We start from the raw sequence: 26,523 nt of genomic DNA, 5'->3' as shown, positions 1-26,523 counted from the left end.
AAGATCATGTATGATGCTCTCTTGCCCCTCTCTCCCTCTTTGCTCCCTTCTCTCCCTTCTCTCCTCTCTCCTCAGAGGGTGGCTACCTCTCCCATCTCCCTTTTATTTCTTACTTGAATGTCTTCAAGATGGCTAGGGATATTACCTTTAATCTTGTTTCCCCCAACATTGATTAAAGGAGCTTTAAAAAATGGAATGTTCCAGAACATTCTGAGCTGTGGAAAACTGCATGTGAGGAAGGAAGCTGCCTCCTCAGCTGGGCTCTGTAGTTCACCGCCACTAATGCTATAATAATATTTTTCTTAAATCACAAAGCTCCCTGTCCTCCCTATCCTATTTAAGTTGTAATTTCAGACAAGGATTTCCATGCTAACTGGAGGAAACACATAAAATACAAATACAGACCATTTCCATTTGAAGTTGTTTTGAATATTCCTGGTGAGGAACTAGTTGTTACTAGATTTTCATTGTCCCAAGTATTTATGGACGATCTCCCTTAGGTCCTGTCTAACCATTAGTCACCTTGAGTCCTGGGGCATAAAAACAGAGGCTCCTATTCTCATGGAGCTTCCAGTTCATAAGAGCAACACTAAAAGGGAGGAGCAGGAGCTGAGAAAGATAAACTGTAGGTGGCCAGCTCACACATGAAAAGAAGCCAGTGCTGAATGGAGACGCTGGGAGAAGTTGGGCTGTGTGAAGCACTTGGGGGCTGGGGTGTAAAGGCTATTGGGAGGTGGGGTCTAGAACAGGGTACAGAGAGGACATAGCAAGAGAAGATATTGGGAGTTGAAGACCACAACCCAGCTCTTATCAGTGGGAAGATAATGAGAATTCAGAGCACCATGTAGTAAGACAGAAAAGCTGTGGATATGATAGTAGAAAGGACTGCCCACCAGCCCTGTGACTTGCTGGGCGTCATGGTAACCAAGAGTCTGTCTCTTCACCTCCAAAGTGAACTGGTCTGGGTCTACCTCTCAAGGCTGTCTCACGAGGCAATTCATGAGAAAGGACTGAGACATCTAAATCTACCCAGGAACTGTTGGCTCCCCACTCCATTTATCTTGGGTAGGAAGTTGGGGTCTTTAAGAGTGGGGAATGAGACAGGATTAGGGGGAGAAAGAAAGGCCTGGCTGAGGAACAGGAGCTCTGCCTTTCTAGGAGTGAGGACCCAGTCAGAGTCTTCAGTTTTTGAGCAGAGAGTGAAAGAGTTTATTCAGATCCATCAGGAAGATTGACAAGACAGCAAAGCAAGATCAGAGCCACAAGGTACCAATATTTACTCATGAGTTCTAAATTACATGCCACAGTTAACTCTTGGGCTTAGAGCCAGTGTTGAGACAACCATGATGCAAAGAATCTATCCATTTTAGGTGAAAGTCCTTGGGAGAGTGGTTAGCCCCGGAGACAATGTGTAAGAGTCAAGTGTTCACAAGGATCAGGGGGTGTGTACATTAGTGCAGGTGCAAGTATATGTGCCTATGTGCACCACATGCAGAGGTGTGCTTGTGTGCACATGTGTGCATGTGTGTCTGCTTGTACAGATCTGTCAGCACCAAAGAGTGCAGTGAGGGCTCAGGGGTGTCCTTTGGGTAACACAGGGGTTTGAGGACAGGACATAGTGTGCCGGAGGACACAGTGGGAAAGAGGGCTTAAAAGGAAGCTTAAGGAGGGAGTCACATGGAAGAAGGCAGATCCTTGTATAAGCACTGATGATGAGCTACAGGACAATCAAGTTTGAGACAGAGTCACTTCGCTGAATTTGTCAAGAAAGTGACCCCCAAAGAACAGTGTCTGAGCCACGAGTTGCCCCTTCCTGAAGGGTGACCTTGCCCCTCCTTTGTCCTTGGTTCAGTGCTCAACGCTGAACTCAGGACCTCCTCACAGATGCTGGGCACAGCTGCTGAGTCACACCCCAGCCCAGCCCCCTCTTGTCTGCCATGTGTTGGCTCTTGGCTTCTGCCGTTATTCCCTCATAGATGGTTATTCTGTACACTTCCCTCATTATCTGTGCCGCTCTCCCTGTCTGATATGGTTAAAAGCTCTCTGAGAGTGTTCTTTTGTTCTCTCCAGCCCCATACCAGGCAGCACATGGAAGGCAGCCTTCACCATTCAGTAAAAGGCCAATCAATGCCACCAGTCACTGAGGTCTGAGAAGGGACTGGGGTTACAGTCCGAGGTAGAGTACACCCATTGGGATTAACCCAACTAATTTTCCTCTCGTACTGTCCGACCATGTTGTCAGAAAGCTCATCAGACATGACACACCCCCACTGTCCTGATCCCCCTGATAGCCTAAGTTCCTGCTGTCTCCTGCCTGGCTTACAGTAGCCTCCCAACCTCTCACCCCCCACTTTTCCCTTCCTTTTCATTCTGTGCAACACCGAGCTGCCAGAGTCGTCTCCATTTAAATGACAGTCAGTCAGGTCAGATCAGTCTGCTGCTGAAAAGCCTTCAAGAGGATTTCCTGCAGAGCAAACATTCGGAGCCTCCCCCGCAGCTCACAGCCCTTGGATGATCCAGATTCCTGCCTGTTCCACCACTTCTCAGGCTTCGTGGAGTGCTGTGTCCCCATTGTCCTGCCACACACACATGACCCTGGCCCAAGATGCTTCCTCTGGGGACACACACAGGTCTCTGTTCCATTGTCATTTAACCAAACAGCTTCCACGCTTGCACTTACAGAGAAGTGGATGGTACCCCTGCCCTCATTCTTAGCACTTCAACCTACTTTTGTGGTTCTTCTCTGCATCTGTCTCTGTACCTGCCTGTTTACGATCTGCTTCTCCCAAGTTTGAAGTCTGTCCTGTGAAGCCACGGAGTCCATTTAATTTGCTGCTTTGAACTTGGTGCCTAGAACAGTACCTGGCAATTAGTTGGTGATTAATAAGCCCGAGGTAAATGAAAGAGAAGGGAAAGCAGCACGGGTGTTTATTGCGTGCTAAGTAATGCCTTAAGCACGTTCACTCATATTGTTACCTTCTCAGCAATCCTTGGAGCACAGTTGTCCAGTAGTGTACATGGGGGATGAATTTCAGGACTTCCCTCAGGTACCAAAGTCAACAGATGCTCAGGTCTCTTAAGAAAAATGTGCCAGTATTTGCATATAAAGTACACACATCCTCCAGTGTGTCTTAAATCTTCTCCAGGTTCCTCACCAAACCTAATACAATAAAATGCCATGTAAGTAGTTATCTGCAGTATTGTTTAGGGACTAAGGACGAGAAAAAGTGTGTGCATGTTCAGCGCAGACACAAACTAACAACCTTTAGATTGCGTATCTGTCTACCTGATACATACAGGTCAACAACAAACTACTAGTTTGTTTGTTTGTTTTTGTTGTTTGAGACACGGTTTCACTGTGTAGCCCTGGCTACCCAATGAACTACTATTTTGAGCCATCAATAATTGAATCTTCGAATGCAAACCAGCGAAGTGCCAAGAGGAATGTTCTATGCTTCTTCTTATATAGATGAGGAAAAAGACAGAGTTATAGGTCAATCTTTACTTAAGCAGAGAGTTTAGGATGAAAGCAGATATCAGGAAATGAGCAAACTCTTTGACTCCAGGTTGAGCTCACTCATTCAATGGTAGACTATTTATTAAGCACCTGGTCTGTCCAGCCCTCTGCTTGTTTCTGGACAGAACAAGTCTTCATCTCCATCCAGTGGTGGCAGCAGCCAGTTAGGTGAGAATTCAAAGCCAAGCGAGAGGCACTGTAACAGGAGCAGGAGGCTTCCATCAGTCCCCAGAAGGGCCTAGGGGTATATAGACAGGGATGAAGTGCTTCCCTATCATTCATTCACAGGACCCTGGGTCCTGCCCTCAGTGCTGTTGAGCTGAGTTCTTGAAGACTCCTTGGACTGAAGGTGACTGTGAGGTAAATCTTTAGGAACTAACAGTATGTATTTAAAAACCTTTATTCCTGGCGGGATAAAGGCTAGGCCCCTTGAGCCTGGCATATGGGACCCTTCCAGCCTCAGCAGCCTCATTCGGTGCTGTCCTTCACCATCAAGTCAAACTCATTATTTCCTGCTGTGTGGTGCCATTTCCTGCCTTTGGAAACTGATGTTTCCTCTGTCTAGAGCACTCTCCTCTTACCTCACCCCATTTTTATTTGTTGAGGCTCAGCTTAGTCATTTCCTCTGTCTGGGTGAACCTTGTGCCAGTCCTTGGCCCCTTGTTACCCTCCCCATAGGTCTGCTCACTGTCACCTTCTGTAACTCCTGAAACACAGTGACTCCTCCAAGAACCTTAATCACCTTAGTTCTTACTGCTGGTATGTGATATCACAAGACTGCTGATATGTGGCATCACAGGACTGCTGGTATATGATGTCATTGGACCTCCGGTATGTGACATCCTAGGACCTGTCATATAGATATGAGACATGGTTGTTAGATGCAGCTGTGCTAGAGGAGAAGAAAGGGTTTTGGAAGCTTGGGGAGACCCAGGTATAGTGAAGATGTTTGAAGGTGTCTTAGTTAGGGTTTCTGCTGCTGCAATGAAACACCATGACCAAAAGGCAAGTTGGGGAGGAAAGGGTTTATTCAGCTTCCACTTCCACACTGCTGTTCATCACCAAAGGAAGTTAGGAAAAGAACTCAAACAGGGCAGGAACCTGGAGTCAGGAGCTGATACGGAGGCCATAGAGGAGTGCTTCTTGCTGGCTTGCTTCTCCTGGCTTGCTCAGCCTGCTTTCTCGTAGAACCCAGGACCACCAGCCCAGGGATGGCACCGCCCACCTTAGACTGGGCCCTCCCCCATCAATCACTAATTGAGAAAATGCCGTACATCTGGAGCTCAACTGAGGCTCTTTCCTCTCAGAATGTTCTAGCTTGTGTCAAATTGACACAAAACCAGCTGGTACAAAGGGGCGGTGAGTCAAAAGAGGCTACAGTGGATGGCTCCTGGGCGGCCCTCAGAAGGTGGCGTTAAGGAAACAGAAGGAAGAGCACCTTGGTGCTGGAGAGACAGGCCGGGACAGATGTTGGACTGGAGAAAGACGGTGCATCTGGAGAAGCAGGCAACATTCCACTGAGAGACGAGCCTGCCATGCCTCCCGGGCTGGAGACTGCATGTACACCTCAGCAGCACCACATTTGGCCATGGAGCTGAGAACGTGGTGCTGCTTCCCTCCCTGCATACGTGGGCCAGCTTAGCCGTCAGCCCAGGATTTCACTGAGTGGGAGGCTCAAGCTAAAATGGGGCTGAGCTCTGTTGCCATAGCTGAAGGGGGTTGATTTGGCTCTGGGCTTGATAAAGCACAGTTGTTTCTTCCCTAGTAGCTTCAGTTCCTTCAAGAGTGGGGAGCCTGGGTCAGGCATATACAGGTCTCCGGATCCTATGTTCTGAGCAGTGGGAAGAACAGCACGTGTCACCTATCAAATGACTAAGTAGAATGAAAGAATGATAGATGGATGAGTAACTGAGAGCAGAGATTTGGGCCTGTTATTAGAATGCAATAATACTAAGCAGGAAAAAAAATGAAAGGTGAGATTTAGGGCTGTAAGAAGCCCCAGATTTTGGTCTCAGATTACAGTTCTTGACCTTTGACACATTTTCAGGTTCTCTTCAACCAATGTGGGTTACCTGTAGGCTAGCCGTCTCCCGTTGCTTTCTTGGACGCAGTCTAGCCATTGGCTATCATGAAAGAGTACAAGAAACTGCTGCTAACATGTTTGGGGTCACACTATCAGCCCAGCCACAGACAGATTGTTTCACTGTTTTGTTTTGTTTTTTGTTTGTTTGTCTTTCCACCTTCTTTTTTGACATAAGATATAGGAGATTTGGATGAGACACTCAGCTATATAGACATAAGATATATAGATTTCGACGAGACACTCAGCTTCCTCCCCATGAAGCAGAGGTGACCAAGGTCCCCAAGAGAATCACTGAAAATACGAAAGGTGGGCTTGGCTAAGAATGAGGATAAGGAAGCTTGGATGCTGCTGTCCTTACGTACTCAGGACCTTGGGCATGCTGTGCAACATCTCTGGGCCTCAAACTAAGTATCAGCTAAACGCAGTTAACAGGACCATACCTGTTGGCCTCAAAGGACTGCTATGAGCAGCTGGTTATGTAGTGGGAGGATCTTCATGCATGGCCCCTCTGCTTCCTGTCCCTGAAGAGAACAGGGGCCTCCCTAAAACCTATGGCACAAACCCAGAGTGTCTTTTTCCTTCTCTCCTCTGGTTTCTGAACCTTCTTCATAATGCTGTGCTGGAGATGAGCTGCCTGTGGGCCCAGGAGACACATGACTCTCGTTCTCCACAAGGGGCTGACACTCCCCATAGCCCTGCACTGATGGTCTAGGGCCAAGGGCACTGTCCTCTGCTCCCTGCCTTGCTCTCTCTACAGGGAAGGACAGGATGACAACCAGTAGCTGGTTCTGAACTGTGGAGCCACCCACACTGTATCGTGGAGGTGGGGAGGGGATGGGATCAGAAAGGAGACTAAGGTAGAATGGCAGCTTCTGAGGCAGCAAAGCCGGACTGGCAATAGCTCTGTCTAGACCACTTTATCCATCCTTTGGACACTTCCCATTAGAATAATAGTAAGTTGAGGGTTTGGCTTAGTAATAGAGCTTTTGCCTAGCATATACAAGGCCCCAAGTCCCGTTCCCAACATGGCAAAATAATAGTAATGAAAAATAACAATAATAGCAGCTAGGATTTTTTTTTTTAAGATTCATTACAGTTATCCATTGGGGCAGAGTGGGCAGTGCTGTAGTGACCAACATATGTTGGTCAGAGGAAAACTTGGGGACCTCAGTTCTCTCCTTCCACCACATTTGTTCTGCAGATCAGCGGTAAGCCCCTTTACCTGATAAACCATCTCTCTGGCCCAGCAGCTAGAATTTCTTAAGCATGCTCTTGGCACCATGCTAAACGTGTTAATACATTATTCCATTTAATATTATACTGCATTATCAGCACGCCCATTTTATAGATGAAGCTATGGAGGCACAGATAGGCTTAGCAACTTACCAGTTCACCAACTAGCGTTACAACCAACAATTTAAACTCAAACTCACGCTCTTAACCACTATGAAAGGAAAAGGAAGAGAAAAACAAAACAAAACAAAACAAAAAAAAACCCAACACATTACTAAACAAAACTTCCAGGTGTTTGGTGTGTTTGGGGGGGGTGAGGGGGATGTGCCTGCAATGTGTGTGTGTGTGTGTGTGTGTGTGTGTGTGTGTAAGACTGGGGAGGGAAATGGTTCCAGGGGAAGGGAGAGAGATTTGAAAATGCCAGCAGAAGCCAGACCTTGTTTGCCCCAATAGAACTTCCCCTGATCCAAACATGAGCCCTGCTCTTTGTCTCTGTAGAATCGCTGAAAGCTGAGCTCCCTGGGCTCTCAGAAAGCTGCCTGGGTCCAGATACATTGCCTGGCATATCAAAGGCATTTAATATTTGTTCAAGACTCAAAGGTGATTAGACACATAAGTAAATTTATGGGCTAGGTGTTGGAAGAAGGGGTTGTAAGAGCCAGGAAGATTGCAGTGTGGCTCTGGGCAAGTCTTGGCCTCTTCTTTCAGCCTCCTCTTCTAGAAATAAAGGCGCTGGTGATACATACTTATGTCAGCCCCAAGCTGAAATGTGTTGCCCCCAAGTTGAGAGTCAGAGCTGGAAGGCGGCAGCTTTGTAACCTCCAGGGCCCTGGCTGGCACTGAACTCAGGAAGTGCTGTTTGCAGCTCTGATCAGAGGTTCCAATCTGCTGCTGCTGCTGCTGCTGCTGCTGCTGTCTGCACAAGAACTGAGAATAAGGGCAGACAGTCTCAGGTGAACAGGGTCCTGCAGCCCCGGATCTGGAAGCAAGGAGTTCCAGGCTGCCCTTTACCTTGGCTAGATCAAGCTTAGGATCCTAAACTCTCACCATCCTCCAAAGGGAATATACTTCTACATGCAGAAAGAATATGGAACCTTACTTCCCACAGCTGGCAGCATCAAGTCGATATTTTTCTGTGGAGCAGAAAGAGTAAAGAAAATGTAAAGTGTTGAATTGTTTGGCATTATCAAGGATTTCAGCTCCCCAGGACTCCTGCATAAAGAGATGGAAATTTTAGCTGCCAGAGCCAAGAAACACACAGAAATATATGAATTTATTACATATTATCTTTCCCTCTTCCAAACAGCCTTGGAAATGTCAAAAGATCATCTGTTGTCTCATCGTTGATAAGAAGACAGTTTGGGTTTAGTGGACTCAGGGTTTGGGCATAAGGCAAACAGTGAGAGGCCATTGGGGAAGATAGTGGTTGCCCAGGACAACCTTCAGGAGCCCCAGCCATCTCTCCAGCTCTCATTTGCTGGGTGTTGATTTCTTGAGGCCAGGAAAGGATGTGCTGCCCTTTGAGTCAACATTTTTAAGCACCCACTGTGTGCAAGTTCTGTGCATGGAGAGGGCCAAGAGAGCTTGGAACCTGAGTGCAGTCCTGGCAGCTTAGACACAGCTCTTTTGCCTGCCAGGAGAATGCAGCGCTGGGGGTGGCTGTGCTGCCTGGAGGACATCCAGGGAGCACTCACAGAGATGGTGACATCAGAGCTGGACCTTGAAGTAGACACTATGCTGTTAGGGAGGGGAACAAAAGTGTTGCAGGCAAGAAAAACACAGCAAAGGTGACATAACTAGAAAGGCCACATTTGGTCTCCAGACCTGGAAGGTTGGGGCTTGAGAGATGCAGGGGCCTGGTGATTAATGGCCATGAGCTGTCTGTACCCCTCACCATCCGCTAAGTAACAGAGGTCATGTCTGATCAGAGACCTGCTGGTAGCACTCTGACGTCAATCAAGGTGTGACACTTCACCTGTGGTCCCTGTTGATCACTGTCTCCTCCCTGTCATCAGCAACATGGCTATCTCATAACTTAAGTGGACTTGCAGACCTGCATGGAAGAATTCAGTCTCTGGCTAGTTCCCCACTATCCTGTTTGGCTGGTGAGAGCCTGACTTAGGGAAGTGTTTACCATTCTACCTTCCAGTGGGGGGAGGGAGGATGAAGTCTAGGGATTGACGTAGACCAGGGAAGTGTTACTGCCTCCAGCTCCACTGCATCACCAGGAGCCATCAGTCTCATGTATGTCCAGCACCTGATGAGGAAGTAGACGCAGGCCCTGCAGCCAAGCTTCTCTGGCCAGACACTGGATCAAAGGGAAATTCTGAATCCTCCTCACCCTCTTGAGAAGTCAGAAAATACAGGAGTTTTGAAAGCCTTATAGAGTCCCTGGGTGCAGCTGCAGTTTGACCCCTATTCCAACACACACACATTAAGCTTTCTATTCCTGTCTGTCCTTCCTGACTCCCTGAGATGAAGAGAATAGGGACCCTGTTCAGATCAGCTGCTCAAAAGGGCGCCAGCCATTTCCCCAGCAGCTCTACCTGCAGAGCCAGGTGAACAACGTCCAGTCACACAGACGATTTCCAGCAACTCCCAGAACCTTAAGCCCAGCTCGTTAAGAGGTCCCCTAGTCCCTGGAAAGAAATGAAACTAGAACGCCTTACTTTGAGGCTTACTTTGCTGTTAGGCTAACAGAGCCTTTCCACATTATGTTTCTTAGGACCCTGCAGTCACTCCAATGGTGCTGGGGTAAGCTTTTCTCTGCCCTTGATTTAACAATGGGTGGATAGGCTGTGTGGTGTGTCTGGAGTTACACAGTTAATTGGTAGCAAAGTCGGCACTGCGACCCGGACTCAGGACTTGTGGTCACTACGATCTGCCGCAGCCCTGGGCAGGCTCCAGGATACAGCAGGATGGGAGTACATGGGTGATGAGCTCCCAAGGCCCTATATCAACCTCTTTCCCCAAGAATTATGGCCTTCAAGAATCCTCCCAATTCTACATGGCCTGGTCCCATGACACCATCACATGTATTCTCCCTTCTCGTCAAAATTGCCTCTATCATATTTCTCTTCTTGGGGGAAATGTTGACAGAAATGGAGGACAACGCTGAATCCACATCTCTGAACTGGTGACGGAATTAGCAGGTACTCAGAAAAGAATACAGAAGACACTACCTAGGCTAGGGAGGCTGCTGCACTTGGGAGGCTGAAGCAGGAAGATCAGAGAAACAGAAACCAGGGGCTTGCTGCACAAGCCTGATGACCTGAGTCCAATTGCTGCAACCCTCATAAAGGTGGAAAGAGAACACTGACCCCATAAACATAGCACTCATGGGCCTCTGTAATAAGGAAAGAAAGAAAGAAAGAAAGAAAGAAAGAAAGAAAGAAAGAAAGAAAGAAAGAAAGAAAGAAAGAAAGAAGGCTAAGCACGGTGGTACAGGCCTTTAGTCCCAGCATTCAGGTAGAGGCAGGCAGATATCTGTGCCTTCGGGTAAGCCTGGCCCACACAGGGCATTCCAGGATAGCCAGGACTACATAGAGAGACCCTGCTTCAACCCCCCTAGAAGTGTGTATACATGCATGCTTGCATGCTTGTGTGTGTGTGTAAAATACATATATATGTATATGCATATATATATATATATATGAAAAGACATCCCCCATACTAGAAGATACATTATTTGTAAGAAAGACATTTTGTTTATTGTATTTGACAAAGCAAATAGAGAGGTTCTGATCCCATTGCAAGACTGTCTCCTTCTCTATCACTCCTGTCCTTCTCTTCCCCCACATAGATGCAGGTGACTCATGTAAGGAAAAAGAAAAAAAAAACAGCTGGGATACAGTACAGGTGGATTCCAAGAGACTTCTTAGAGAATACAGGATGCTGCAAAAATCTAGACTGGCCCTCTATGGTGAGGTGAAAGATCAGGTATGGTGGCTTAAAATAGGTCTGCTTGGTTAGAGTACAAAAAACAATGATGCCCTAGACAGCAGACTGCATCCCAGGGCTCTGTCTCGCTCAATTCTGGCCTTGAAGACTTTCCAGTCTCCTTCTCTGGAAACCCCCTGGCTTACGGGAAGCTGGGTGTTATCTTAAGGTCTGTAATCGGCCTGCCTGCTTTTCCAGCTGGAGCTGTTCATTCAGAACAATTAACGTGCAGTTTAGAGCTGGAATGGAACATATGGCAGGGGGTCCCCAGGAGCCAGCACGTGGCAGCTCAGGAAGGAGGGGAGCAGCCCGGGAGGCACAGGAGGGGGTATTTGGAAAGGCGGGCTCTAAGCCTGTGCCTGGCCCAGGTACTCCAGCATTACATACTGGAAGAACAGAAGTGAGGGTTGAAGCAAACTCCATATGTACCCCAAACTCAACACTTTATGTTAAGAAGCTTGAAAACTCCCACTAACCTACTTATGTAATATTGTTCCCCAGCAAGTTTCAGGGCTACTCTGGGTGAGCATTGGGAAATGGAGGTACTTATTCATGATTCATGTATCAATGCCCTGTACTGTGTACAGTCTGGGGTGTTCGCAATCAGTCTGTGAAGGGAACAGTCAAGATCCGTGTCCACGTGGAACTGTCACTTTAGTGTGGGGCATCATTCAGTCAACATAATGCACAAACTGCTGATGGTACCGGAGGGTATGTTAGCTGTGAAAAAGAGCTGAGGATCTGAAAGCTTGGAACAAAAACGTTTCCAGATTTCAGCATGCTTTATCTATTTATTGTTTAATTTTGGTATTTGCCTGTTCACAGAGGTAGAGGTGAAGCTCAAGTGTAAACACAGTTCCTTGTGTGTGGTGCACACATTTGCAAGTGTACATGTGTGTGCACGTGTGTGTGTGTGTGTGTGTGTGTGTGTGTGTGTGTGTGTGAGCCCCTGTATGTATGTGCATGGGTATAGAGGCCAAAAGTCCACGTCAGGCATCCTCACTCTCTACCTTACTTTTTGAGACAGGGTCTCCTACTGATGCTGGAGCTCACAGACTTACCAAGGCTGGGCGGTCATGAGCTCCAGAGATCTTCCAGTCTCTGGTTTCCCAGTGCTGGGGTTACAGCGATGGACTGTCACACCGGGCTTCTTACGTGGGAACCGGAGATCCAAACACAAGTCCCCAGTGCTTGTTTGGCAAGCACTTAGCAGCTGGATCCAGGCCCCCCTAAGACATGAGATTCTTTCATGTTTCATGTGCACCTTACACATATACCCTGGAAGCAATGTCATATAGCATCTATCGTGTGCAAGCATTTTCACTAAAGCCAGTTTTCCACTTTGAATATCATTTGGGTGCTCCAAATGGTTCAGGTTTTAGAGCACTTTGGACAGGATGACTAATCAAACGAGGTGTTTGCTTAGGTTTTCCAGCATGGCCACGGGAGTGTTCTCAGAAAGAGGCAGCCTTAGCCATCTCTGTGCTCTTTGCCCCTCAGAGACCACAGACCTCTCGATACCCTTCACTTGCCCCAGCTTAGAAGCCATTGCGATCTGACAGTGTCCAACTCTTAGAGCACTCACTGGGGCCTTTGGGGAGGAGCTGCTGAATAGCACTGCCACCACCCCAAGCCCACCCCTAAGGTACTCAAGGGACTGGCTGTAAGCAGGTGTCATGTGGGGTCTGGGACTAGACAGCACCCTGACTTGGAAGACAAATAGCAATCAACAGCACTGAGGGTGACTGCAAAGGTGGGAGGAGTGGGGGGAAAGAGAGAAGCTGATCGAAGCGCTGTGATTATGAGACCTAAATTGGAGCCCTGGGCAGGTAAAGAGCAGGGCCGTAAATCCAGCCTCCTGAAAGAATATTCTGGAGGACGGAGGACGGAGATACAAGCTCCCTTAAAATATGTCTGAGATGAGAACCAAAGATCGTTAGTTTTGAGAAAGGGTATAAAATGCTAAACATGGTCTTTATTGGTCCTTTTAAAAGCCAAGTGTAAAATACTGCCATTCTCAAGATTGTGTTTTTCCTTTTCTTTTTTTTAATGGCAGAAATTAAAATCTCCTTAAGCCATTAGCCGTCACTCCCCAAGGTGAGCCCCTAAACCAGCCCTGCCAGAGACGGCTTCTCTCCCTCAAGAGGTGTGGCAGCCCCTCTGCCGAGCTGCACTCCTCCACCTGCACTCGGTCCCGCCCCCCTCGGCCTGCACTGGCACCGAATGCCCAGCCAGCGGCAGGTGGCTGACAGGCCGACGGGTTTTATGGGTCTGCCCAGCCGACCCTGTCTCCCACCAGTTGCCAATTTGGCTGGTTGCTCCCTGCTCACAAATACCTAACTGTAAAGATATTCACACACGTACACCCCTACCCCAACCCTGCCAGGGCAGACCTGCCCCTGGGGACAGCAATCGGAGAGGCAGCCTTCAGGCTGCCCAATGTTACTTCTGTTCCCAGAACTGCTTTTCCCGGGCTAGCCTTTCTTTTCCATCTCACACTTTCTTTCTTTTCTTTTCTTTTCTTTTCTTTTCTTTTCTTTTTTTTTACCTTCTTTCTTTCCATCAAAGGCTGGTGCTACCCGAGAAAAAGTTCATAAAAATGTTATGTCCACCATAAAACCCCTAATGTGGCATTCTGCATGATCCATGCATTAACATTAACATTTCCCAGACAGTTATTGTGAGATAATGGGCCCAGCTATAATTCAGCAGTAACATTCCTTCGAGCAAATGTTATGGAGGAATAAATGACTTGCGGAGTGTGCCGCTGTGATGGGGGCAGGGGAGAGGAGAGCAGTTTGGCAGTGCAGACTCTGGACCTTAGAGACCCTGGGGTGCTTTCTACATCTGACCACAGACTCCCCTGCCCCTCTGATCCTATATTTCACTTATTCCTATCTTTCTTCAGAGCTGTATTGGGAGACTGGGGTAAGGGAAAGGATTTAAAGGCATTCAGGTCATAGGTCAGGGTACTGGGGCCTTTTTTTTTTTTTTTTCACTAGTATCCCTCCTGTGTACCTAGTATGTATTACACTAATCTCTGCTACAGTCCTTAACACTTTGTCCGTTATTGGTATTTCCAGAATATCTTTCATTCTCTGGCAATTTCACACATGTATACACTGCATCTTTATCACATCTGCTCCTTTCTTATTTTCCCCCAGACACCTGCACCTACACCTCTCTCCCTCTTTCTGTCTTTGCTTTTTGTTGTCGTGGTTTTAACCAACCGAGTATAGTTACTGCTGCCTGCTGGAATGTTAGCTGATCTTGTTGGCTTGATCTGATGCTGGTAACCGTCGCTGCCGTGAGTTCATGAGTGCAGAACATCATTTCATAGCACCCCTCCCCACCCTCCATTCTTTCCACCCCCTCACCTGCGACGTTTCTCGAGCCTCGGGGACAGAGAGGACTGGCTATAGGCGTCCCATTTAGGACTGAGTGCTCACTAGTCACTGACTCGTAGCAGGTTGACTAAGAGTCTCCGCACTAACGGCTGCTCACTACTAGGGTCTGGCCAAGGCTGAGAGCAGTACCAATCTGTGAGTATAAAGTAAATACTTAGAAGGCAGTTTGACAACCTGTCCTTTTAGTAAGATGACAGTAGTTGCTACTTGCCCCCTGCCATCCATTCCAAGGCCTAGAACCTCCCAATTCCATGGACTTTGACCATGTTTACACTACAAGGCATCACTCCCCCCCCCCCCATTGTGTGAAACAGGCCTCAAATCCAACCAGAAAGCACTTGGTTGCCTCTCTAACCTTCATGTCACTATTGCCCCATTGGGCACATCTTTCTCGGCATATTACCATGGTAACATTCAGTTCACTGCCTGGTGATGCTACTGATGATTTTTCTCCCCTAGAAGCCTTGTATAGCATCTTCCTGCACTACGAAGGCCAACTATCAGGAAATTTTCACATCAGTCCCAGCTTGATTCCTCCATCTTACAACCAAGTGTGTTGTGTCTTCAATAGTAGGCATTTACTGTCTGGTTCTGGTCAGCAACCAAGATCAATGGCAATAGCCTGTATAATTTTAGGGGTGTGGTCATAGAAAGGTATCCCACACCCATGCAGAATTTTTCATTTAGTAACCTGTGTCTTCCAGGGGAAGTATAATACCGGTGCTCAAATATCTGTTGTTGTTGTTTTTTTTTTTTTAAAGATTTATTTATTTTATGAATGAGTGCTCTGATTGCATGTACACCTGAACACCAGAAGAGGGCATCTGACCCCAGTATAGATGGTTGTGAGCCACCATGTGGTTGCTGGGAATTGAACTCAGGACCTCTGGAAGAGCAGACGGTGCTCTTAACCACTTAGCCATCTCTCCAGCCCCCTCTGTTTTTGTTTTTAATAATGTTTTTGTTTTGTTTTGTTTTGTTTTAACTAGCTTACAGAGGAGATTTCCATAACATTTATTTATGAATTCCTAGCTTTGGTTAACTTACCTTACACCTTCCTTTTTCCTCCCTTGATACTAGTCCTCATTTAAAATTTTAACCCTGACTATTTTCTCCTCCTCTACTTTCAACTCATATGTCTTCTACCATCCCCTCACTCCTCAAGGCTCCTTTCACTCCCTGTCTCATAAGCCCTGTTTAGCTTCCTAACCTTTATGACTACCCCCAAATTACACATACAATGTCATTAATTTTTCATGCCCGTGTCCTCTAAAGTCACCCCACTATTCTTTAAGAGCAACGTGCATATCTTAGCCTTTTTGATGAGCTGGCACAAAAACAACGTTCAGTATTAGAAGTAAGAAAGGATGGAGAAATAAATGGATGGATAATGGAAGGACAACACAGAAGGATTCAGACTAGCTGATTGAAGGCGTGAACACTGAAATCTTACCACTTGGAAGTTGGAAGCAGAAGGATCAGAAGTTCAAGGCCGTTCTTGGCTGCAGTCAGTTCACTGCCAGCCATACCCTATAAGACACTGTCAGAAAACAAAAACAAAACAAGACAAAACCAAAACCCACATTAATCAAAACCCAGAAACGAATGCAGAATATATAGGGGGAGATACTTTTCAACAGCATTTCTTGACCAAAATCATAAGACAATAAGCCTGAACGAGCATTGGAGAAATGCTGCCATATTCATTTTGCTCCTTACAAAGGAAAGACCTAGAGCTAGAACGCTGGAACAGTGAGTTCAAGGATGTTCTGACTGCCATCATGCCTCTATTATACAGGCTAATCGTTGGCAAAAGAACCCTTTTTACCCTTAAGGAGCTTGTTTTCTGATGGAGGAAACACCGCAAGCACAGACATAGTTCACCACAGTCTAGCACAGAACTACTGTAGTAGGGGGAGAGGTCTTCTACACAGAGACAAAACAAAACAAAACAAAAAAAAACAAAAAAACTATCACTAAGGATAGGGGCCCAGGGTAGGGTGAGACACACTGAAAGGGTCAACCATGTGGGAGGTTAGATTTGAGACAGAGGAGCAGAGTGTACAAAAACAGAGAAATGACTAAAAACAGAATCCTTGCAGCCACTAATTGTCTCTGTGGGTGTCCAGCATATGGCTCTGATAGGCCATTTGCCATGGGCAAGTTTTCCTTAGGATTCTTGTTGCGACTTCCTTGGAGATCGGCTGCTGAACCATGAGGATCAGCTGTATGGCTTATGTCCGAGCTGGACAGAGGGAGATTAAAAGGGAGCCATAGTCTTCCAGAAATGTGAGGGTGGGGGTGTCTCTGTGAAAAGCACGAGGAAAAATGTTGGCTCTTTTCCAAATGCCACATGCCATGGCCACCACAATCTCTCCCAAGAGCATTGCCCAGAATGAGGGATGAGATTTATGATACCAGTGAAGGGAATGGTGACCTCTGCAATATATTCACAGGCCTCTGGGGAGGCTGTGCCCCAATCAGAAACATCTTGCTCAGTCAGGGGTCTCATAATGTCCTAGAGCTCGAAGGGCCTTGTAGGTCAACTGCTTTAACCTGTCACACTGGAGGTATCTGCAACAGGCAGCTTCCATTCTCTTTCTAATGACTCCTGACAAAGGCAGCTCTCCCATCCCAGGACAGTTCTCCCTGATGGAAGCCCCTCACACAAAGAAGACATTTGTATCTGTTACTCCCACCCTTCCACCTTAGACCTAATGGCTAGGCAGCGCAGCTGAGGCCCAACTATTCTGCACAACAGTTCTTCAAATATGAATTAAAGTTTACAGGTTTGCTCCTCCCTAGGGCTTTCTGTCTTGAAGTGTGGTCCTTCCTCCAGCATCCCAGACTCCCTCTACCGATGTGCTTTGTTCTCTCAGTGTTCCTCTTGTGCGGTAAGCATGTTGCTCCATGAATCTGTATGTAGAGATAAGGCTCTGTGCTAGGAGTAAGATGCTACGGTGTGCTGCTCCTTTGCACGTCAGGGTGACTGTAGCAACGTCATGCACCATGCATTCCAGGAAGCTAGAAGAAGGGATTTTGGATGTCTTCGCCAAAAACCAAATGATAAATATTTGAGGAAACAGTTAGGTTTGACCTGATTTTATACAAAGTATACATGTATTGAAACTCCATATTGTTGTCCACCAAAATGTGCATTTTATGTTACAAATAAGCTAGAAATCAATTTAAATGTATTCTATCCTGGACAGTTAAAAACAAAACTGTGTTCCTTCCACGCATCTGAACAATGGCCTTCCTCAGGCAATTGTGCTTCCTTTTTCTTTTATTTTGCTTGTTGGCAGGCACACCCCAGGTAGTGTCCAGCTGCTACCTGTTGAATTTTCAGCCAGGCTTCATTTTTCTCCATCACGAAATGCTTTGGCTCCAGCTTGTACACTCTGTACTCTATTATTCTGACAGCGTAAATGTATATCCATCTCTGTCCGACATCACGTGTTGCTTTCTGCCTATCATGCATGCCTCATAAGCTTTTTCTCAGTCATTTCTCTTTAGACATTTTAACCAGCCCTTCCAGTGTATGGGTGATAAGCGCACCTTCAACAGTGCCACAGGTCGCTGCTCCACGGCACACTGCTAGCTGCTTCATTGTGAAAAATCCCCCCTTCAGACTGGTGTAGGCTTCAGCACCATGGCTGCTGGCTAACCGTTTACCTGACCCTTTCCTTCTCCATCCATCCAGAAGGACAGCATGCAACACTGATGTATTTCTTGCTGAAATAAAGATATTCCCAGCCTTTTCTTTTCTTTTTGCTCTGTTAATCCTGAGTGTGGTGTGTGTGTGTGTGTGTGTGTGTGTGTGTGTGTGTGTGTGTAAGGGAAATAATTTAGTCTGACATGATTATTTTCCAATGAAGCTATCCTGCTCATTGGTTGTCATAAGCAACCCATCCAATATAGAGTTTTTGTTAGTAATTAATACCAAACACTGGTGGCTTCTAGAATCTGATGTTTGTCGTGACAACAGGGACCTATTCCTGTTTCCAATGTGATTCCTTTCATCAGTTCATAGTTGACAGTGGCCCTCCAGTTCTGCCCTTCAGTTCTCCCTACCCTATGAGGCAAGTCGCTGCTGTCTTCAGCCGTGAGTTTACTTAAAGCTGTGAAATGTGGTTTACCATCCACTTACCTGTCTCAGACTTGAACTCTTTTAAGATCATCCTTCTGCTTTAATGATTGTTGTCCTTGGAAAACACAAAGGAAAGCTGAGTTAAAGCATGCGTTTTCCTCTGTCTGTTGTCTCGTAGCCTCCTATGTCTGCCCTGGCTGAGGCAACCTCAAGCTCTTGTGTTTCTTTTCATTTTGCTTCAAGTATTGTTTTCTACAGGAGAGAGAAATGTTCAAAAGTGTTTTCAGGCTGAGGCCAGCCTGGTCTACAAAGCGAGTCCAGGACAGCCAGGACTACACAGAGAAACCCCTGTCTTCAAACAAACAAACAAACAAAACAAAAGAAAAGATGTTTTCAGGCTCCAGTTCATTCTGGTCTTTTGACTGTCCTACTGCACTTACAATGGTCCCGCTATTCTTCTATGTTTCCTTGTACTTATAAGACTCCTTTTAAATCTTTAGTACAATAGCTTTCAAATCATTGGAAAGCTCAGATTTGAAGATGAAGGTTGAGACAAAGGTGTGAGGCCCCATATTTTACAATCACCACTAAGAGGACAAAGGTGAAGCCTTATACTCCTGACCACCCCCTTAGGGACACAGTTAGCAATGAAATTCCACCCACTAATATTTTTTGATCCGTTCTTATGCCTAAGGCACAATACTACACACTGTGAGTGACACAGACATGAACCAGATTTGTCCCTGCCTTAGGAGGGGGCAGGCACACAAAGTGTTATAGCCCTAGGTAAAATGAGACAGTTAGAATCTTGGAATATATGAGTGCTGTGAGAACCCAAAGCCAAAAAGAGGCCATGTGTGCCCTGGGGATCCAGGGTGACTCAGGAGGGAGACAGACACATTTGAGTTGTGGTAGAAGTCTGGGCCAAACAGCAGAGTCTCAGATGCAGAGAAGGATATGTGTTCCTTACAGAGGAGAAAGAGTCAAACGGCAAGCCCTCGCTGGGGTAATATCAGACAGCCATGCAGCCAAATCGTAAGGGAAACTTGGACATAGACTATAGCCCTCGTCACTATTTCAAGTCTTCTAGTCCACGCAGGGCTCCGCTGAACCCTTGCACACAGCACATCTTCAGTTAACTCTCTCAGTTCCTCTTCTAAACCTGCACTTATTCTGTAATCCTTTAATATACGCTGTTTTGTTTTGTTTTGTTTTGTTTTGTTTTGTTTTTTTACATATTTCTTTCTTTCCCCACTTTGTCCATCCCTACTCTTTGAAGTAGGGTCTTGCTGACCTCCAACACTCCTCCTGCTTCAGATTCCCAAGTGCTAGGGTTAGAGGTTTGTACCAACACGCTTGGCTTAAATTTTTTATGAAGATTTTTAACACCACTCTCCTTCAGCGAAACTGAGTTTAGAACCAGAAGGTCTATCTGGCTCTGAACTAAGAACCAGGCATTTTAAGTTGGATAGGTCACTCCCTGCAACCCCTCCCCCCCTACCCCCCCCCCGCCTCCTCCCCCCCTCCCACTGCCCGGCCTGCTCCTGTCTGTAAAATGGGCAGCAGTGCCTGACCTCCCTGAGCACACAGGACAGTGGTGAGGGGTGCGAATGTGTGAAAGGCTAAGTAATCCGACCTGGCGCCAAGGCCCATGCTCCACAACTTCACATGGGAGCAAGCATTCCTGTGACCAGCGCCTGGTTGTTATCTTTCATGAAGTACCTAGTGGAGATGCAGATTGGAAAAGGCAGAGGCAAAGGGAGAAGCAAGTTTGGAGGTCACAGAGCCAAGGCTGCTCTGGCTGAGGGTACAGCAGGATGTTTTGAAATATCTGTGAGCCTGTCAGAGCTCATGCTGAGCAGCAGAGCAGGGGTTCTGTGGGAAGTCTCCCTGCTGTGCCTCAGGAGAGCCGGCTGTGAGGTAAATCAGGAATGCTCCTCAGCGCCTCCCTGCAAAGCTACCCCATGGTGAGAAAGGAGGTGTGAGAGGAATGAACTGAAGGTGATAGCATATACCTGGACACCGCCATATTGTGCCACACACACGAAAGGCATACGAAGCACAAGAAACACCAAAGTACCTCGGCGGGCCCTGTGGGAAGAAGAAACACACTTGTCCTTGCTACTTGGTAGGGCAAGCAGACGCTCCCAGGTGCTTGGGGCCTTGGGAGAGTTGGAGGAGAGGTTACCCACAATGCCTGAGGTAAGGGGTCTCCAACACAGCTCCCAGGGAGTGGCACCTGACCTGAGGGCTGCAGGGAGGGGTCTCAGGAGACTAGGCAGAAAAGGGCCACAGCGGACATGAAAGCACAGAGGCCAGGAGCAGGTGGTGCTGAGGAGGTTGAAAGCGGCTGCAGAGACAGGTGGGCGGAACCCCACGGGCGCTGGGGAACAGACACTATGGGCTGGGAAGGAGAGGGTATTTAACATATTTCTGAAGAACTGTCTCCAGAGTAGAAGGAGACAGTTTATTCTCAGGCTCCTTTGTGAAGACAATATAGAAACAAACAAATCTAGAGCAGGCAGGATGAGAGTAGCAAAGTTGGAGGTGTGCACCAGTGAGTGCTGAGGGAGAGATCCAGGTATCAGCTGGCCCCATCCGGGTTTCCATCTGAAGCTCGCTGTCCTAGCCACACTGTGTCGGAGGCCCCTGTGGGGACAGAAACCGAGTCTTGTTCATTGTCTCCTGGAGGCATGCTCCCATTTCACACGCTGGGTGTTAGAGAGTGAGCATGTCACAGCCTTATGTCCTGTCCTTACTACCTTCATGTGCCACCAGGGCGGTAGAGTGGGAAAAGTGAGTGGTCCTCAGCAGCAAACAGGGTTCAAATCCTGATCATGCTCTCTACCAACTGTGTGACATTGACCATGTTACCAGCCTGGCTCTCTGGAGCTGTGTGTAGGAGCTGCTGGCCACATATAGATCTAAATAAGACTGAAAAGCAATAAAAACTCCAAGTCTTGGTTGCTGTATAGCACATGCACTAGCAAGCACACCTAGAACAATCCCATCATGGCGGAAAGTTTCATAGCCCAGCACTGGGACACTGTGAAGTTGTAGATGTACCCGACCCTTGGGGAAGAGTGAGGGCCACGTGTGTGAGGTTGGGCATCATGGCTGACACACAGAAACTTCCAGCAGCTGCTGGCTGTCATGGCTCTGAATGAATGTGAGGCAATAGCGGAGTGTCAGGAACCTTCACAGAGGTGTGGTTCACAAGTTCTCTAGAAGACTCAGGTCCAAAGGGGCCCGAGAGTGTGACAAAGAGACTGGCTCTGCCCTTGGAAAGAGTAGGTAACTGGCCTCAGCGTGTACTCTTAGGATCTGGTGTTGATGATAGGCAGGGATGTCCTCAGCAGCACGCAGAGGGAGACATCTTGGTGACTTTCAAGACACTGATCTTAGAACACCTGCAGGAAAAGGTCCTCACTGTAATGGCATTTGCTTGTGATGTCACAAAAGCTGTGTCAGATCTGACTCTGGGTCCTGATGCTGCAGCCGATAGTCGGGAACTGGGTTGGGTTGGAACTAGCAAGCTCTCACTTAGAACTCCTCTGATCAAAATGTGGGAAACCCTGTGGCCTAATGGTTTCCCGGAGGGCTACTCCATAAGCTTTTTACTCATGTGTCCCTCACCTTAGGGGCTAGATGGGCAGGATTCATCCGTGACCTGGGGGTCACCAGGAGGGGGCCCGGGTTTTCTGAAGAAGACCTGATGGCAACTGCCCAGGGATGGGCTAAGCACCCATAGTTGGAAATTGAGGAGACAGTGCTCCAGCCCTGGGGGGTGCTGTCAGGGTCCCCCCTTCTCAGGAGCCATCATGGATGCCTTCTTCTCTATTGCTAATTCATCCCTGCCCTACCCTATCCTGTGCCAGGCAACTCCTAGGGGCAGAGATTTTCCAGTAAGGGTGCCTCTCAATCACCGTTATACAGATAGCTTTACCTGGGCATGGGCTTATGTTTGGGGAGTGCGGGTTTCCTTTGGCCTTCTCCAAGGAAACACAGAACATTCCTTTAGATTTGGAGAAGGAGGAGTTTGAGAGGTCACTGCAAGTAACAGGAAAGAGCAAGTAGGCTGGTCGTGTGACGTCACTGCTGCCCCAGAGGGTCCTGGACTGCTGTGTGTCTCTGGTCTTCCAAACAAATTGCTTGACAAGACCATCTCCAAGGACCTTTCCGGTTTTGTGTGCGTGTATTGCGGGGGTGCCTGCAGTTTTCTGTTGAAACCTGCTCAGAGACAAACCACCGTGCTATTGTAGCCCTTCTCACAGCAGCCCTCCCCTCCCCACCGCCTGCCTGTCCTCCTCCCTAGCAGGATGGATGGAGGCAGTGTGGAGAAACCCGAATAACTAATCAGAGTCCTCATTAACCCCCTGCTGGGATGCTCAAACATTCACTTTGCTGTTTGTGAAGCAGAAAAAAAATCTTCTCCCTGCATTAAAATTGATGCATTATTAATCCCTGTGCTCCTGACCTGGTGGGCTGCCTGCCTCACCATCCTGCGGGGGCGGGCAGCCTGGAGTACCTACCTAGGGCTCCGGATTCTCTGTTATATACTGGCCCAGTGCAGAAGAGCCTCCTTTCGGTACATGGCTCCTCTGCTCAGCACCGGTCAGGTGAGAGCTGTTTTGTTTTTATCCAGCTGGAACCTGATGGGGCCTTCTTGCTCAATCTTACGTAAGAGTACAGCTACCAGGCTGCCCTGGTGGTGTGCTGGGCAAGGCTAGGTGAACACAAGGACTAAAGAGGTGTGTCTCTCTCTCCAGATTTGAGAGGGTGAGCTTACGGGCTCCACACTTCCTATGGACCAGCCAAGGAGCAGGCTGCATCCCAGACCCCACGTGGGCTGAGCTTAGAAGCTTAGTGTTGGGTCCAAGAGGTGGCTTTTTCTGCACAGCTGGAACAGCTGGACCCTTGGGGCTTCCTGGTACTACACCTTACCCAGAGCTTAGAGCTGCTCCCTGGCTCCACATCTTTGGAAGGGTTCCTCACATTAGATACCCTTTGAGCAAGATCGTGAACCCACAGTCTTTCTCACTTACGAAAAGCCTCATACCTAGAGCCGTAGAACACAGAAGGCACAGTCTCTGTTCTCAAGGAGCTTCCTTTGGAGTCAGACCTAGGAGATGTAAGAAAATACACTAATCTAGCAATGAGACAGTGAAGGAAGGGACAGGCAGAGCAGGGAAGGAGAACTTATTTTCCATTGTGGTAATAGAATATTACAGGTTGGATAGTGAGTGAGTGTATGAGTGTGTGTTTTATGTATTTGTCACACATGGTATGTGTGGAGTGTGTATGCATGAGTGTGATTTGTGATGCATGCGGTATGTGGTATGTGTGGTGTGTATATGTGTGTAATGTGTGTATAGTGTGTATGTGTGGTATGTGTACAGTGTATGAGTGTGTGTGGTATATACGGTGTGTGTGTGTGTGTGTGTGTGTGTGTGTGTGTGTGTGTGTATGTATGTCCCCTCACAGTTCTGGAGGATGAGAAGTCCTTTAGGAGAAAGGACATTCTTGATATCATCATGTGACAGAAGGGCAAGAGAACATTTTCCTGTCAGAAAGAAATCAGCCAAACCTATTCATCTTAGCAGGACCCCCATTCCAGTGTCAAATGCCACCACTGCCATCAGAACCATAACCACACCCCAAAACCAAAAACCAAACACCTCCAGACTGCACCATGAATCCAGTTCTGAGAGCAGAACCCTCCTGACTTAATCACCTCACACATCACACCCGGTAATACTGAACAGTAGCAGCTGAATTTCACAGGAATTTTAGAGGGGAACTTGCAAACCCTGGCAGAAAAAAAAGGGAAAGTGAGGTCTGAGAGGGGAGGGCTCCTCTCTGGGTCCTCAGTGAGCTGTCAATGCTGTGGGAAGGCTGAAGCAGGGAATCAAGAGTGTCTGTGAACCCTTGTCCCAGCTGCTTGGTACCGGCTTACCCTTTTCCTCCATGGTCCAGTCGCCTCACCTGGTCTGCCTCGTTTGGTTGCCTGTGCTGTGTGACTCCTTTTTGTGGCCTTCCGTGCACTAGGCTTTTAAAGATAGCTTTTTAAGAAGGAAGAAGAGAAAACTAAGAGGATGAGGAGGAACAGATGGGCCTCCCTAGATCTTATTTTGTCAATCTGAGAAAAGGTCAGAGGTAGCCACTCAGCCCTTTTTCAGTTGATGGAGTTTATCTTGTCAACTATTTTTTTTTCCCCTTAGACAGGCCAACTTGGTTGTATAGCTGAGGGTAGCTTTGAACTTCTGATCTTTCTGCCTTTATCTCTCAAGCACTGGGATTTCAGATGTGTGCATCAAACCTGGTTTATGGAGTGCCCAGGGTTGAGTTCAGGTTGCCATGCATGCTATGCTTGAGCTCTAGCAACTGAGCTGCATTCTGGCCCCTAATATTTTAAATATTAACAGATGTTAATATTGGGTAGATTAAAAAAAAATCCTGGATCTCAGCCCACATGGAGTTTTCAGCCTATTGAGGAAATCATGCCTCACACAACTGAGTGTGTAATTACAAACTTAAGCAAGTGCTCCAACCCAATTAGGAAATGCACCATAGGGGAAGAATCTTCTGTGGTTTTCAGGGTGAGGTAGAGCTTCCTGAGGAAAGTGGATCTTAATCTGTGATGTAAAAACAAAGCAGATGAGGAAAGGGCACCTGCCAGGAAGACGTGAGAGCTTGTGCAAAGGCCCTGTGGTAGAAAGAAGAGCATCCTTTTCGAAGGACCAAAAACCATGGTACCTAGAGTGCAGAGAACGAGCTAGGTGAGGCTAGGGCGACAGGCAGGACCAGACTGCACTGACTTTCACGGGCATCATAGGCGTGTGGGAGCTGATGTCAAGAGGAATGGGAAACCAGTCGTGTGTTTGAGACCCAGAAAGGATGGGGGTATAGTAGAATAAGATTTGCACTTCAAAAAGATGTCTCTAGCTGTTCAGTGGAGAACAGATGGGGGAGTGCCAAGAATGCTAAATGGGTCATCTGTCCCTTGCTGTCTCCTATCTCCTATTTTAGTGAGCAGAAGCCTATAGAATGTGCTGGAGTTTTATGAAGGGAGATGCATATCTAAATTCTCATCGCCCAGCATTCAGCCTCAGCTCAGAGCTCACAAAAATAAGCTAGAGTCCTTGAATTGGCTCTTTCCTAACACAGCGTGCAGCCAGTCAAGCTCCTGTGACTGCTTTGCCCATTGTTAGCCCAATACTTTAATGCCTATGGGGACCCTGTAGAGCAGATGTGCCCTTGCCTCCAGGAGACCCGATGTCAGGAGGGCAAGCTGCTGAGAGAAGGATTACAGGGCTGGGAGGAAGCTGATGGAGGGCTGCAGGAGAGCCAGGCATTCCCCAGGGGGCCCAGGCACGTGGTGGTCTGTGGTTCTGGGCGAGCGGGGGCATCAACATGAATGCCAGCACTGAACGGCCGCTAGCTGTAAACTCCTCTCCACTGAGTCCGCGGCCCCTCCATCTGCTCACATGCCAGCGCACTCCTGTCCACCACGGTGTCATATCTAGCCTTGGGCCAGCACCCTTCTTTCTTTTATTTCAACAAGAATTCATCGATTACATTTTCATACAAGGATTCTCTAAGGGTCAAAAGCCTATAAAAAGCCAGTTGGGTGGCACAAATCCATAATCCCAGTACATGGGAGGCTAAGGCAGGAAAATTACAGGTCTGAGACTAGGCTAGGGCTTCTTTTTTGCTGTCTCAAAAGCAAAAAAGAAAAACCAAACCCAAACCCGACCACTCTTCTTAGCCTTAAACACACTGCCCCTTGCAGGAAGCTAACCAGGTAACCAGTTTTCCCCTTGGAGGAAGAAGGAAGCAGGCACTAAAGGAAGGGCCCATGTGACTTGCTTTGCCTGGAATGTTCTCACTAGAAACCTATGTAAGTATAATCATGCTCTCTTTCACTCTGAAAATGATTCCAGTGTGACAGATGAATTATGTGGTCACTCCAACAATGCACATGGCTTTAAAGGGGTGCAAGAGGTTGTGTATTTGGGGCAGGAATTCAGGAGGCATCACAGAATAAGTAACATCTGAGCTGAGTCCTTACACGTTGGGAAGATATGAGAGTGTGGGAACACTCTCAAGCCTGAGAATACGGGCTTGGAGGGATCAGGGAACAGAGCCTGTATAGGAGGGGAGGAATGTTTTTGAACCATAACCTAGACCAGGGTCAGCAGACCTTTACTGCAAAGGCTCAGACAGAAATTATTCTAGGAGTTTTTTACTCTTG

The 26,523-nt window shown here is 47.5% G+C and overlaps 1 protein-coding gene across 8 annotated transcripts in view; it reads left to right on the top strand.

The window, feature by feature from the left end:
• Pknox2 (PBX/knotted 1 homeobox 2) overlaps window positions 1-26,523 on the top strand; it is a 262,649-nt gene that overhangs the window by 124,307 nt on the left and 111,819 nt on the right. The gene's annotated exons all lie outside the window — the stretch shown is intronic.

This window comes from Meriones unguiculatus, chromosome 1 (assembly GCF_030254825.1).
Source record: "Meriones unguiculatus strain TT.TT164.6M chromosome 1, Bangor_MerUng_6.1, whole genome shotgun sequence".
NCBI classification, from domain to species: Eukaryota; Metazoa; Chordata; class Mammalia; order Rodentia; family Muridae; genus Meriones; species Meriones unguiculatus.
Note: the sequence above shows the minus strand (reverse complement) of the source record. Positions and strands in the feature narration are given on the sequence as shown.